The sequence below is a fragment of the Glycine soja genome, chromosome 9 (genome assembly GCF_004193775.1).
Source record: "Glycine soja cultivar W05 chromosome 9, ASM419377v2, whole genome shotgun sequence".
Taxonomy (NCBI): domain Eukaryota; kingdom Viridiplantae; phylum Streptophyta; class Magnoliopsida; order Fabales; family Fabaceae; genus Glycine; species Glycine soja.
The window spans coordinates 2,617,858-2,633,170 of record NC_041010.1 but is presented as its reverse complement, the minus strand read 5'-3'; positions in this window follow the sequence as shown (position 1 = coordinate 2,633,170).

Below are 15,313 nucleotides of genomic sequence, written 5' to 3'. Positions count from 1 at the left end.
CAATTTACACTGCTTTTGTACCATTTTTTTATATAGAATTTTGATACATCAACAAAGGATTTAAAGATGTTGAAGAATTGGAGAAGCACGTTTAACGCACAAATGCATGCTCAGCGCAAGAAGTCAAGTAGAAAGCCAGTTGTATCATGCACGGGCGTTAAGCGCGCGTCTTAAGGCTTAACGCATAATCACTTAACAATTGTACTTTGTATGTGCGCTTAGTGCACACATGCAAGCTTAGGGGAATAGTCATTTTTGAAAAGCATGGTTATGTAGCATTTTGAAGAATATAAAAAGGGTTGCATTGCGTTTTTGGAGGGGGTCAACAGCAAGGGGCACGAAAAAGAAACAAAACACTCACTTGGGAGCTGTTCTTCCATTTTCTTTGTTTTATCTTTTATTTTTTAGCCTCTCATGACGATAAGAAACTAAATTATTCATTGTTGGAGCTTGGATACCAAACGTTCTTTGATGTAATGATCTTTACTATCCATTTAATGTTATTTCAATATTATTGGTTTCTTTTCAAATTTATTATCTTGTTTATGGTTTCATCACTCATTCACATGTATGTTATAAAGTTTTAATCATTGGAAAATGTTTATACCCTAAGAACATGAAGGAACTTCTAGATAATCCATGTATAGGTATAAAATTGTGATATTTAGCCTTATTTATGCATCTTCAGTCTTAAAGCAAATTATTTGGTTTTGCTCTTAAGGAATTAGGAATGAAATTAGGTGATTTAGGCTCTTTCACATGAGAAATCATGTTTAAAGTAATTTAGTTGATGAAGATAATAGTTGAAATAACTTTAAATGATGAAAAATATTTAACATTGTATCAAGAATAATTTTGGTAGGCCAAATACCCATCATTTCTACAAAACTCTACACCAAATATCATTTTTCCCCCTCCAAGTGTTTGTTTTTCTTGATCTCTTGCATTTTGCTTTGTTTTCCTACCTTTGTTGTGGTTGAAGTTTATATTTCTGTACTATTATTCCAAAAAATATTTAGTTTTAATCATTCATTCGCTTGAAACTCGATATATACAAATTTTGAATACAGTCAAAATTCATGTGGATTCAAAACTTAATCTTATCATTTTAACATTACTTTGACAGATTGATATGCTTGCCTAGGAATTAACAATACAATACGCTCTTAAGGTACCCATATATTTTGTTTATAATAAAGTTTTGATTATGAAAAAAAAAAAGTAGAGTTCTCTTGGTTCTCTTATTAAGTCTTCAAAACTCAATATCAAAATAATTGAATAGAATCTCTTAATAACTAATCAAACTTTAAAGTGTTCAGTGGTCATATTTTAAAGTATTTCTTAGGAAATATTTAATATTTTATTGATTTTTTTATGTATAAGAATCAAATTCAAATACTAAAAAATTTATAATAACTTACCCAGCTTCACCAATTCAACTCAACTCATTTGAATTTATTAAATTATTTAAAAAATATGAAGTTTTTATACTTTTATTTGTAATTTTTAATCATACTTTTACGATATATTTGTTCGAAAATTTAATACTTAATTAATGGTAAGGGCAAAAAAGAAGATTGAATACGGCTATAATGAATTTTTATTTGATATTTTACAGTATTTGTTCGTAAATTTAATGTTATTTTATTTGTGGTAAGGAGAAGAAAAAAGAAACATGAATCCATACGGTATAAAATAAAGCATAACATATTTTAAGCTAGATATATACTGAGAAGATTCAAGCTACGATCTACTTTGGTTAAATAATGATTTCTTCCCTGTGCATTAAAAAGGACGTGTTAGCTAGCTAGCTAGGTAGGGGCTTTTCTTTAAAGTCCCATTAGTTGCTCTCAAAAGGAAAATGGGATTCCATAAAATTGATAGTTCGTTGGTTCTTATTCTGCCACAGCTATTAGCTAATCCCGTTATTCAACAATTTTGGTTTTAGAATGTTCTAAATTTCCGAAGATTTGCACCCACGTCCTCCAATCTAATTTAAAAGGAATGCAGCATTTTTCTTTTCTTTTTTTTTGTTTTTGATAGCAAAGGAATATGGTATTTCTAGAAAGCCTTTTAGGCGGATTATTTTTGTATTATATATAGTAGAATATTAGAAGCATGATGATGTGTTGATTTTGGCTGCATATATCCCTTGATAGATAAATAATTCCAATTAATGATGCCTAGGAGACCATCCATAATTGATTCTGATCGAAGAATAAAATTGCCACAAACCTCAGTAACAGATGAATAGCATAGTGTGTTTTGGTTAAATTTAATTTTCTCAGAATCGATTCTAATTTCACGTTAAAAGTTAATTAAAGTAGTAAAGAATTACTTTTACTCTATTTATAATTTTTATCATGATTTTGAGAGTCAAAATTAATTTTAGTAATTATCCAAACACACTAAAAACTGTCCCATTATCATACAAAGTAGCTCAAAACAGCTTAGTGGTTGAGACTTTGTCAGCTGCATATATATTACTTTATCGGTTACAATAGTAAGGGCAATGATTTTGCTTCATCACAAAGTTCTGAGCATAATACTATAATTACTTTGTATCAGATGATAATAGTTTGTTGTAGTATATATTATCAGACATATTTAAAGAATTAATTCATCTTATTGTATATATTATCAGACAAAAATCGTGTACTGAGAAGCAGAAAATGCCTGCCAAAACCAACAGATTAAATAATCGCGAGTGAACCAGTTGAAACCACGCCGAGTTTAACCGGTTAAATGCCTAGTTACTGATGTCATTATCGAGTTAAATACATGTCCCATTTAATATTACAACCAAACTGGTTTCTGATCTTTCTGGTTTGGCTAGTGGGACTAGTCCGAGTCTTATAACACTGACCCGAATATACATTGACATCTTAGCAACCATCACATTCTTCAAGTTTGAAACTGTAAATGTATTTTTCCTTGCATAAAATAATATATAAAATTTAAAGTATCATAGAAATTTAAGATGTTTTCCCAAGCATGTCTCATATTATTATCAATCATAATTTTTTAAAGAAAACTACTCGTTTTCTTTTAATTTCATCCTTTTATAACCATTGTAAAAAATGATAAATCAATTGAAATGAAATTAGAATTTAGTTTTAATGGTACCTGAAGTTCCTCGAGTCTCATAATTGTATGATTTTTGTTTCCTAGCTAGATTTTCAATTCTACAATTTGAGTCCTCCAAGTATCACATCAACTCCTTAAAAAAAAAAATCACATCAACATAATCTATTAAAAAATTATTAACAAAGGGACCAAAATCATATAATTGTGATATTTGAAAGACCTAAATTGCACAATTGAAACATGAGGATTAAATTCACACAATTATAATATTTGATAAAACAAAAGGACAATTAAGCCTAATTTATATTATCCATTTATAAAAAATAAAAAAATAAAACATTCTCATAATTTTTCACACCAACTGAGTACATGAATCAACCGATTGCAAACTTGTTTTAGCTTAATATTGATCTAAAGTTTGAGCCTTGAGTATATATTTATGTTAAATATTTGGAGAGAGAATTTTATTGCATATAATAATCGTACCTAACTCATTCAATATAATTACTTATGATTTATACCAAACAAAAATTTGCATCCCAATTTATATATCACTCTAGACTAAAATATAAGTTTGCCTTATATGTTGGACTTAACTTTTTTTATTCGAAAAAAAAATCAAAGAAATAGGTATAAAAAAATTTACAATAATTAACACAAATCAACTTTTTTTTGTTGATCATAATATTGGTATAAAGTTATCCCGTCAAAAGCAATGATAAATCTTCATCGGGGACCATAAATGCACTTATGATGGATATTCCCCTCTCAACATGATTTTTTTTCATACATTATGACTAATCAATATTTGAATCCTAGATTACTTGATTAAGAGACATAATTCACTATCACTTATTTTAATCATTGTTGGTTAACGCAAACCAAATGAAATAGACCTCCATGGTCGGTGGACTTAAATGTTATTGAATCTAACTAATTTAACCATATTTAATGATATTATTCTTAAAATATTATTTAATTAATTACAATTTTATTTTCAATGATTTATTTATCCATGATATCAAATTTTAATGAAAGATATTTTTATAAAAATAATAAGTAAAATTAAATAGTGTAAATTGACTTTCTCAACTAGTATAAATTTTCTTTCAAAAAAAATAATATAAAACTAGTTATTTGTTCATATATTTAAGTATAGGAAAAATACTAATCTTGCATCTTATTTTAATTTTTATTTATTATTTATAACATTTATTGCTTTTTTTCATATTTCTCTCTTTTCTCATCAGCTATGTACAGATCACAAAGGGCATGAATACAGTTCAAAAGATTCCCGCAGTGATATAAGACTCTGTATGTTCATATGAGTGAAAATAATTTATTTTATTTGAGGGAAGATTTCATTTTTAATTTTTTATACAATTTTTTTTAGTCAACAATAATGATACACTATAAGTAAAATTAACCTTTAACCCAATAGGTTGGAGCTGAGAATACTTATTATCTCTGACTAAAAAAAAGGTGTGAATACATTTTTTTGTTTTGTAATTATTATAAGTTGTTATTATAATTATCATAAGTTAGCACGTCTTGTAAAAAAAAACTTATTTATCACGTGGCCTCGCTCACACTTTAGTATATCTCTGCAACGAGAATCTTGATCCCAGTTAAAATGAGGCATCCTTGTGAAGTAACTAGAAGATAAGATGCTATTATGAAACATTATATAAATATGCAAAAAACATTAATAAGTGTTTTCTCATTAAGTGGTGGGCAAATAAAGTCATCTAAACAATAGTGTACTTGTTTAGGGACACAGTGTGAAAAGGGGTTTCATGTTAAAGAGACACAGCTCTAAAGATAAGATACTTTGGTAGTATCATTTTCCTACTCCCCATAAGGAAACTAGAACACAAAAGCTGAAGAAATTAAATTAAACAAAGTTAAGAAAGAACATATTGTTATTAAGTTGGATCATAGTTATCTAATTAACATTTGACACGAGCTTTGTTGCGCCCACCAGATACGATCAATTTGTGAGAGGAATTAGAAAATTAGAACACCTACGGTGGTGGTCAAGCCCCACCAAAACCGGTCACCACCCATTACAGGTTCATGAGCATTAATCTAGTAATTTAAGTCTAGTTTTGATTTTTCTTTCAAATATTATCGTCCACGTTTTTTAAATTTGTTGTGAGATAACAGTTTCAACAGAGAAACGGTTTTCGAATTTGTGCACATTCTCATGGAAAGTGCAGCAAAATATTAGTGAAGAGGTAACGAACAAAACGGAAGAATAAGGAAGATTGAAGAGAATACCAAAGACGAAAACGTAGGCAGTTAGCATGACACACTTAGGTTAAAGGTTGCTGAAAGTCATAGGGATTGATTGGCACATTAGAAATTGCTAAAATGTGACATTAAATTACTAAATTGCACCACTAATCACGTGGTTGATTAACTAGTAAGAGTTGTTCCATCTGTTTAAGCTGTGATATTAAGTTTAAGTTTGATGTGTGTTGTTGTACTTAAAAAAAAAAAAGAATTTTATGATACATAATAATTTTGTTCGTCTTGAATTACATAGTATGTTTGGAGTAATGATAAGGTAGTCAAAATTAATTATAAAATCTCATTGTGAAACAATATATAATTACTTTTGAAGTTGTCATCATGACTTTAAAGGATATTCAAACATTTTATGAATTGTTAGTCTTTTATTTTGTTTTTGTAATTATTTTTTTTCATTTTCTCCTTCCAAAATGTCAGAAAAAACACGCCTAACCCCACGTTAATTTTATAATTAAAGAGCTATGTTTCACAAGATAATATAATATAATGCATAATACTATATAATTAACTTGTACTAAGTCACTTAGCACTAGTTGCGCAAGAAACATGCACTTTTAGTAAGTGGCAACTTATATAGAAGAGATGATGATTACAAGAAACAAGAGCTTTGTCAAGCAAAGTGAGAAAATTCTTCACATAACAGCATTCTTGACCATATGGATTATACCATTAGACGGCATCTATGCCAATCCCAACTCTTTCAATGGGGTATTCTAGTTAAGTAATAATTACCCCAATTTGCAAAATTATTAATTTCATAATGTTATGCGTTATTGGGATCCATGTCACAAGGAATATTTTGGGTTCAATGAGAGTGACACCATCCATATTTTCTTGGTCTTTTTGTCAAAAGATAGCCGGGTTTTCAGGATTCATTGCGTTGACATTTCCTTTTTGGACGGTGTCCTCCTCATCACATCTAATTCCAAATATTAACTAGTCATTATACATAAGATGATGAAAAATATCTATCTTCATATGTATACTATCAATCTTTGCCCTGTGTATTGTTGCATCGAAAGCGTCTTTGACTCAAATTGTATACATTCGTTTGTTAACTGCGATCCTTTTTCGTCTCCCCAATCTTTTGACCTCTTTGAAAGGCAAAGCGTGTATTTTCTCCCCTCTTAAGAAGAACTAAGTATACTTATGTTAGGTATAGAAAAGGAGTAGAAAAATGTGCCACGAGCATTGAATTAATCCATTGTATTAACATAACATACTATTTACTGACTTATGAACGCTGTTATGTATTAAGAATGTCATTTTATGTGATGTCTTGTCGTAAACTATAATTAGATATTCTAATGCTATAGAACGCGCACCATTGACTCCCTCTCAAATAACTTGTGGTGTGAAGGAGTTACATATTTACTAATTTACTATACTAATTTGGATTACCCGACTTTTAACAAGTCCAAGCAATTTAAGAAAAGAAAAGCAGGATCACTATAGTGATTGGACTAATAAATAGAGTAATATTTATTGTTATTCAAAATAATTAAATTATATAATTTTGATCGATGAAAGATAGATAGCATTTATTCAGTAAAAAAAGATAGATAACCTTTATTTAGTCCCTTAATCATAAAATGTGATACACAAAATATCCTTCAATATATACAAAGCACAAAATTGAAAAATTAAATGATCAAGACTAAAATATAAAGTTTATATAACACTAAAAACTAAAAAAGATTTAAAAGTAATTGTATATATAGAGATTAAAATGGATGACTTTTAAGTGATGGAACTAAAAGGTAAATTTATGCAATTATAAGATCAAATGAGAAATTTTTCCTTTCTTCTTCTTTAGATTTTGTATACATTTTATTAATTAAAAAAATACAAAAATTGTAATCGAGCACGACACCTTGTTAATCTTGAATTTTAGTTTGGGATATATGAGTTGGGACAACTTAATGATCATGAAATCCTTTTTAAAATATTATTATTATTATTATATTAAAAATGCTGGTATTGTGATCTCCAATTTGGTCCACCAATCCTTTGCAATCAGATTCAAAGATGACGGCATGATATGGCAGTTGTTTCATCCACCTTATAGTTAGCTATCGGCAAAGCATAGGCTTCTCCTTCTTGCAATCCATGATAGCATCAATCTGACCAGTTTAACCTAAGATGAATCCACCGTCCGTATACTGGAGGACATCTTATTAATACTACGTTTGAATGAGGCATACCTAAATTGTGATAGCTTGATGAGCCAAATTTAATTAAAATTCACATTCACAAATACTTTTTAATGAATGATATCATTTTGTGTTCTTCATTACATCAAAGAATACGTAACAAATCAAACTCTCAAGCAAAAGTTATTTTTCACATTTTTTCTTAGTTAAATAGGTCAAATCACAAGTTTTAAGAAAAGTCTATTAAGTATAACAAGTTGGTCTATTTAATAATAATATTTTATAATAAAAATATTATTATTAATATGATATGTAATATTATAATTATTTTATTTAAATTATAAAATTATATAAGTTGTTTGACTATTTGAATCATTCTAATTAATGTTTGTAATAAGTTAATTCGTATAAGTATAGAAATGGTATACACTTTTTTCTTTTGGTAAGACTTTGTTAGCATATCACGTGTAATTTGTCAAAGTAATAATAAATGGTAAGATCGATGTCGAGTCCACAGAAACTTTCATTGAACTCGGAGTTTGTATAAAACAAATTTTAAGTAACATAATGACCAAAAGCGAATATATTCCATAGTAATAGCGTATAAATGTAGATGTAAAATTCAATAATAATAAAGGACATAAAAACAGAGTAAGATCTAAGAGACAAGAAAACAAACACTTTGGGTGTGGAAAGTGACACTTGTGCAAATTTTGTAAAAGTGCTAAATGTTTGGCCTATCAAAAGTACTTTTGATGCAATTTTAAGGATTTTTTAGCTTTTAAAGCTATTCCAACTATTATCTTCATCAACTAAACTAGTTTAACCATAATCCCTCATGTAAAAGAGACTAAATCACTTGATTTCACTCCTAAGATCCTTTAGAAAGTTAAACCAAGTAACTTGTGTTTAAGATTAAAGATGCATCAATAAGGCTAACCAACACCATTTCATCCCTAAACATGGGTTACTTAGAAGTTCCTTCAAGTTCTTAAGATAAAAACATTTCCAATGATTAAAATCCTATAACATACATGTAAATGAATGATCAAACTATAAACAAAACAATAAACATGAAAAGGAAGTAATAATACTGAAATAACATTAAATAGACAGTAAAGATCATTACATTACAAAATTTTAGGTATCTAATCCCCCAACAATGAGTAAGTTAGTCTCTCATGGTCATGAGAGATTCAAAACAAGAAGATGAAACTAAGAGAAGGGAGAAAATGGAAGATGAAGAGCTCCCAAAATGAATTTCTTTTCTCTAGAAACGTGCCCTAGACAAGCTAATTACTTCAATGGAGCAGCGTATCCTTTTATAAAACACATCAAAACTATGTACTACCATGTTTTTTAAAAAGTCACTATGCGTTAAGTCTGCATGTGTGCGCTAAGCGCACATGCATAATACAACTGGATTAAGTGACCATGCATTAAGTCTACACATGGGTGCTTAGCACACATGCACAATACACTGACTTGAGAAAATCACCACTTGCTTGACACATGTTCCTCCAGTTTGGCTTCTCGCGCTGAGCGAACACTGGTGCACTGCTCTAATTCTTCACACATCTTGTTGATGTACCAAAACTCTACAAAATAAAACAAAGCAATATAAATTCACTAACTCTAACATTCTTAAGCTAAAAATTCAAAAGAATATTCCTATCTTTTTGGGTCAAAAGGAACATTAAAAGAGAAGAAATTAGGTAATTGTTGTGTAATTTAAGTGCAGAAAATAAGTATGCACAACAATTATCATAGGCATATACAAAGGTCGGGCTCAAGCCTAAAAATAGGCTCGTGACGACTGCCCAGACTTAAGTTATAAAAATATAAAACAAACCAATTGAGACTTAGGTAGGACTAAACTCATTTCCACCACTATACAGTGGTTCATGTGGTTCAATTACCAACCCACTTTTTTTACTAATGATCAAGTCAACGATCGGACCAATTTTTATAATATTTGTATATAATATCTACTAACTTTTTCTGATTTTTGAAGAGAATTTTGAAAATTGTCTTTAAAAGTCTACATTTTATGGTAGTTTTAAACCATCATTAAAAGCTTTCAACCTTTAACTACAATCGTTTCAATGATGGTTGAAAATCACCATTGAAAGCCTTCCAAAACCATCATCAAAAGGTGATTTTGTAGTAGTGCAACTTTGTTGATGATTAATCTCTGTTGAAAAATTATACTAAAGTCATTTATGATTAATTTTTGTCATAAAACTTGATTAAACAACCTTTAGTAAAATTTCTCTTTTCAATTATATCTTTTTTATCTTAAAGGTTTGAACTTATAATCTTATTTAAAATAACCGAATCAATTCCACTCAAACCAAGAATCTAGTTATTATAAAATAAAGTAATATGAGATAGTATTATTTAATTCTTAAATTAAATGAAATTTTGAACACTTGACTTGATCTATTTTATAAGACTGTTAATATCGTAATTAAATTAATAAAATTTAATATTTGTGCAAACTTATCAAAAGTATCCATTTTGCTTATAATCGCAAAGAACACATTTGATAAATCTGTGAACAAAACACGACCAAATGATCAATTAAATCAGGGAGAAGTTGAAACAGGGTTTAATACTAGCTGACATCGTTAATCCTATCTCATGTGTACACTGAAACGTGTTCATGAATTTAAAGTAAATCTCACATATTGCTCCTTGTTTGATAACTTAATGATCTTGACGTGTTTGTACCAAACATTTTAAATTATCACGTGCTTTAAGTAAGATGTTATTACATTAAACACCGTAACCAACACGAATATTCCCGATTACTTCTAAATTAGTATATCACTATGTCACACAAACGAGATTTGACAATTTGACTCCAGCTCTAAAAAGATTAAGAACTGAATCGAATTACAAAGTTATTCTTTTTCAATAAAAATGTGCCCACCGGAACTTGAGACTCGACTCGATCTTAGGAGTACACTGACAATTATTAATTAATAATTTGATTATTAAGAATGATTCAATTAAGTATCTGTATAACAAATTGATAGATAGCAACTTTTTACCGACAAAGTCCAATAAATTGATAGATAATTAAGTTTTTTTAAATATATTATCAGAATTTTGGTTCAATTCTTAATCATGTAAATGAAGAAAATTTTGTTGATGTACCATAAAACTCACTTAAGTAATATTTATGTCTCCAAAAGAATTAGTCTCTAAGACTCTCACTACCGATTGGAGATATTTTTAGTGCAAATCAAAATGTGTACTATATACGTTACGAGTTTTTTTTTTATCATTAATTATTATTATTGGTTGATTAAAAAAAATGTGTGTGTTGTCCAAGCAATTGAACTTAATAAAGAATTAAATAAAACTTATTATTTTTTCAAAGATCATATATATTTATTTATTTTCAGTGAAGAGTATAATAAAATACACCAATAACCATTAATTAAAATATTAGTGATTAATTTGTCAAAGAAATTTATATTAATACTGAAATAACGAATGAAATAAAATTATTATTATTTTGTGTAAAAAAACATGTATATTTATTTTCATGTAAAGTGAAAAGAGTGTATTTTGAAAAACTAAAATATATTAATATTTGTGTACAACTCAGATTCGGCGCGTCGTCCATGAGGGTGTTCGGCCAAGCAGATGGGCTGATCGAATGGGAACTCAATCATTCCCCTCTAAGGAACATGAAGTAATCCAATTTGAGCTCTAACCTAATTTTGATATCAATTTCTTATTTTTTGTGCTATTAACTTAAATATTAGTGTGTCTTTGCATGTCTTCCATCATGTAAGAAGAGGAAGTATGAGGAGCAACCACATAAATAGGTTTTGTCAAATTTGATATGAACAATAATTATTGATAAAAAAATTATTAATACTATAATTGTTAACAGGGAAAAAATACAGTAAAAAAATGATAAAAAATTGTTTAGAAACTAAAAGTAATGTTTTTTTAAAAAATAGGGACGAAAAATGTTAAATCCAATTTTATTTGAATGCTTAATCGTGTACCGAATTTTGATTAAAAATGTTTATTTTTTAAATATTGTTTTTATCATTTTTTTACAATGTCAGTTTTAAAGTAAAACTTCTTTGTTTTCTTGTATTATAGTGTAATATATGAATTATTAAGAAATCTAATTGAGTTAGTTAAGCTATCTGCGTGAGTGAGCTGTTATAATTTATAAATCTTTGGTATATGTGTTCGATTTCTGAAGATTAATAAAAAAAACATTTTGGGTTAATTAGACAAAACGAGATCATACTGTAAAATATCATGCTGTTTTGGCATATGCAATTGTTGACTTTGGTTACTTATTGAGTAGCACTCTCGAAATTGCTGAAATTGAAGCAGCTTCTTGCCTCATTTTTCTTGTCCTGTCTAAAGAAAAGTAGTATATACAAAGACAAGGTTTCTTGATTCTCATAAAAATATGAGGAATTTTTTTAAAAGTGTTATCCATTCTCCCCTTTCTTCTCCTATCAAACTTTAGTGGTGTGTCATTGTCAAAATTATCGACAGTGTCAAAAAAATTCAATTTTGATAGGACTGTAATTGAATGAGAGCTCTGAAGACAAAAAAAAAAAATAGATATATTTTTAGCTATTAAAAAAGGACAAATTTTAGTTTTACTTTTATAAAAAAAATTGCCAAATTGAATATTAAGGAAATGGAGTCCAATTCCAATTTCACTAATATAATATTAATTATATGTTGGTGAATTTTTTTCTTATCTAATACTATTCTCATGACTTTTTTTGGAATTATAATATATAAGCAAACTATTGGCTAATTAATTAAAAGGACAGTTTGTCTTTTCATTTTTCAATGCTATTATTTAAATTTTAAAAGTACAACATCTTTCATATTTGATCTTTTTTTATTAATGTAAGAATTAAAGTTACCCATACATGCATTATATGGGTCAAAATACTAGTTTATTTATTATTTTTGTATTGTGCATTTAATGAATGTAACTTAAGTTTGCAACATGTATTAAACTTCTCAATAAAAATCTAGATTCAATTCTTGCATAATACATTTTAATTATACCAATTTAAATGCATTTGAATGTTTATCATAATTGAATTTAAACAAGTTATAGTATTATAGTAGTATTGTTATGCGAAATAATTAATTTAAAGATATTTATTGAAAAAATTACTTTTCATTAAAACAAGATATTTCCACGTACGTCAAACTTTATCATGAGACTAACCTCCTAAAGAGTAAAATATTAATTAAGGGATAACTCTCCTCTCTAAGAGTGTTACTCTATACTCATAGATAAGAATTAAATTCCTATTATATATTTAAAAGAATTAAATTAATTACTAGTCTCTTGTGTCACATCTTATATTTACTTATCAATATGAAACTAGTTACTTATCTTTAATACTTAATAACACATTTGATTAGTTGAAAACTAAGTTACGATATAAGTGGTGTATATATTGTAACTTAATCATGAAAATACATGAAGCTATGTAAATTGATCAAATCCAATTATGCCTTCAAAAAGTGGATAAAAGAAGTAGCCGCCAATGCAAAGCACAAGAGAAGAAAACGACGACCACCAATGTCCGGTCCCTTGGACGCACGCCTGAGCTTTGGAACTAAATTATAGGATTAAGAAAATCAATATTATAAGCTTAAGCGTGAATCTATGTTACCCATAGTTTTTGCCATTTTTATAAAAGCATACGTAACTATGTTTGTCTCGAACTCTACATTTTTGCATCAAATCCTACATAAATTAATTAGTGCTTCCTCTGTCATTTACAAACAGCCCCCCCGGGTGGTCTACCACCACCTCGTGTTGTTTTGTTTCATTGCATCCACTACACTACAGCAACCAATTATGTAAAGGATGTTGATAATTAATATTTTTAGGATATTAACTAAGGAATTAAAAGGAAAAAAAATATTTATTAAAAATTGTAAGAAAGTGTAAAAAAAGTTATATATAAATATAATTTTGTGTATCTTAATAAAAATATTTTTTTAATTCCTTAATCAATGTTTCAAGATACTGGTTAATATCTGTTTTAATTTAAAAAAAATCCACCACAATGATGATAATAAGCTTGGTCTTGGTCAATTTAATTTATTATTTATACATACTAATACGCATATCTCTATGTATTTCTAATCTCTTTGATTTTTCAAACGCCTCAAAATTGGAGGGTTTACCATTATCCATTTACCTTTTTCAAGTTAGAGTTCACACTATATGGGGGGTGGTGGTGATTGGTGTGGCCATGGAAGAGGTTAATTGAATTGAAGTCGATGATGTGCCACATGTTGGGTGCTATATGTTCTATCCGATGACACATGTCTATAGTGCATCTGGGGGCGATGTGGGGGACCATATATATTCAACTTTTTATGTTGGTAACGTTTCATTGAGGAATTGGGTCATGGTGGTTATCATTAAAAAGTTGGTTATGAACTATATAGATAATTGGATATGGTTTTGCATAAAGTAAAAGTTGAAGATCCTTATGCTTAAAACCCTAGAACTGGCTAGAAGAAACCTTCGTGTAAGTGAGAGTAGGTAGGTACATTGTTTTTCTTTTTGTTGGATTCGTAGGTTGGATCAAAGATTGAGAAGCTTCTTAATAATTAATTAGATATATAAAAACCGTCCATGGTTACGTTCTTGTGTGGATATTTGACTACCAGCTGTAGAAGTAACTATCATATATTTGTCATTTTACTTGAATCCGATGCATGGCCAGGTCATCAAAGCCCACATTCTCACTAGACGATAGATAGATGCTTAAAAGCCATTATTGAAGGATCTTATAATAAGATCGATTAATGATTTAATTCCTTTCCCGTGCTTGTGATGGGCATTTTCAATGGATAAAATATAATATATAGTAAGTAGGCAAAGGAAATGGAAGAAAAAAAAATGGAGTGTGCTTTTTCCTAATGGAACTAATATATAGTAATGAAAATGAATATATGTTCTGTGTTGAATGACTGGGGTCTAGTAGTGCGAGGAATCAATAGCCATGCATCGCACGAAAATGCTCTAACATGATCTTAAAATGAGAAAAAGATAGATCATTTACATTGGTAAACTTTTAAGTAGAGAAAGCAATTAAATCTATTTATTATAGAAAAGGGGACTTTTAAAAATGTTGTACTTATAATGCTGATAAGAAACATCTTCAAAAAAAAATGCTGGATAAGAAAATGTGGTACATAAATTATGAAATAAGCTAAGTTTCGGCCATTTCTTGAGAAAAAAAAACTTCTCATATCCATATGTACAAGTTCAATTCCTTTGTCTTTTTCATTTTAATATCGTACTTATCTTTTCCTCTACCTTTTGTATACCCAATATGTTTTTACAATACAACGAATTTATGATAATATCTTCAAAAGAGGAAAAAGTCTACTCATTTTCCCCCTCCCTCGTCCCTCCTTTTAATTGATACTCATTATTCTCTCTCTCTCTCTCTCTCTCTCTCTCTCTCTCTCTCTCTCTCTCTCTCTCTCTCTCTCTCTCTCTCTCTCTCTCTCTCTCTCTCTCTCTCTCTCTCTCTCTCTCTCTCTCTGGAGATTTTTATTGTATTATATTTAAATTAAGTAATACTATATCGTTTAAATTATCCGCTAATAAATTATTTTAATATTTTATAAAAATATCAAATTAAAATTAAATGTGTTTAATATCTGAAAAATATATAAAAATTGAGTAAACACTTACTTCAATTTGAATAAAAATTATT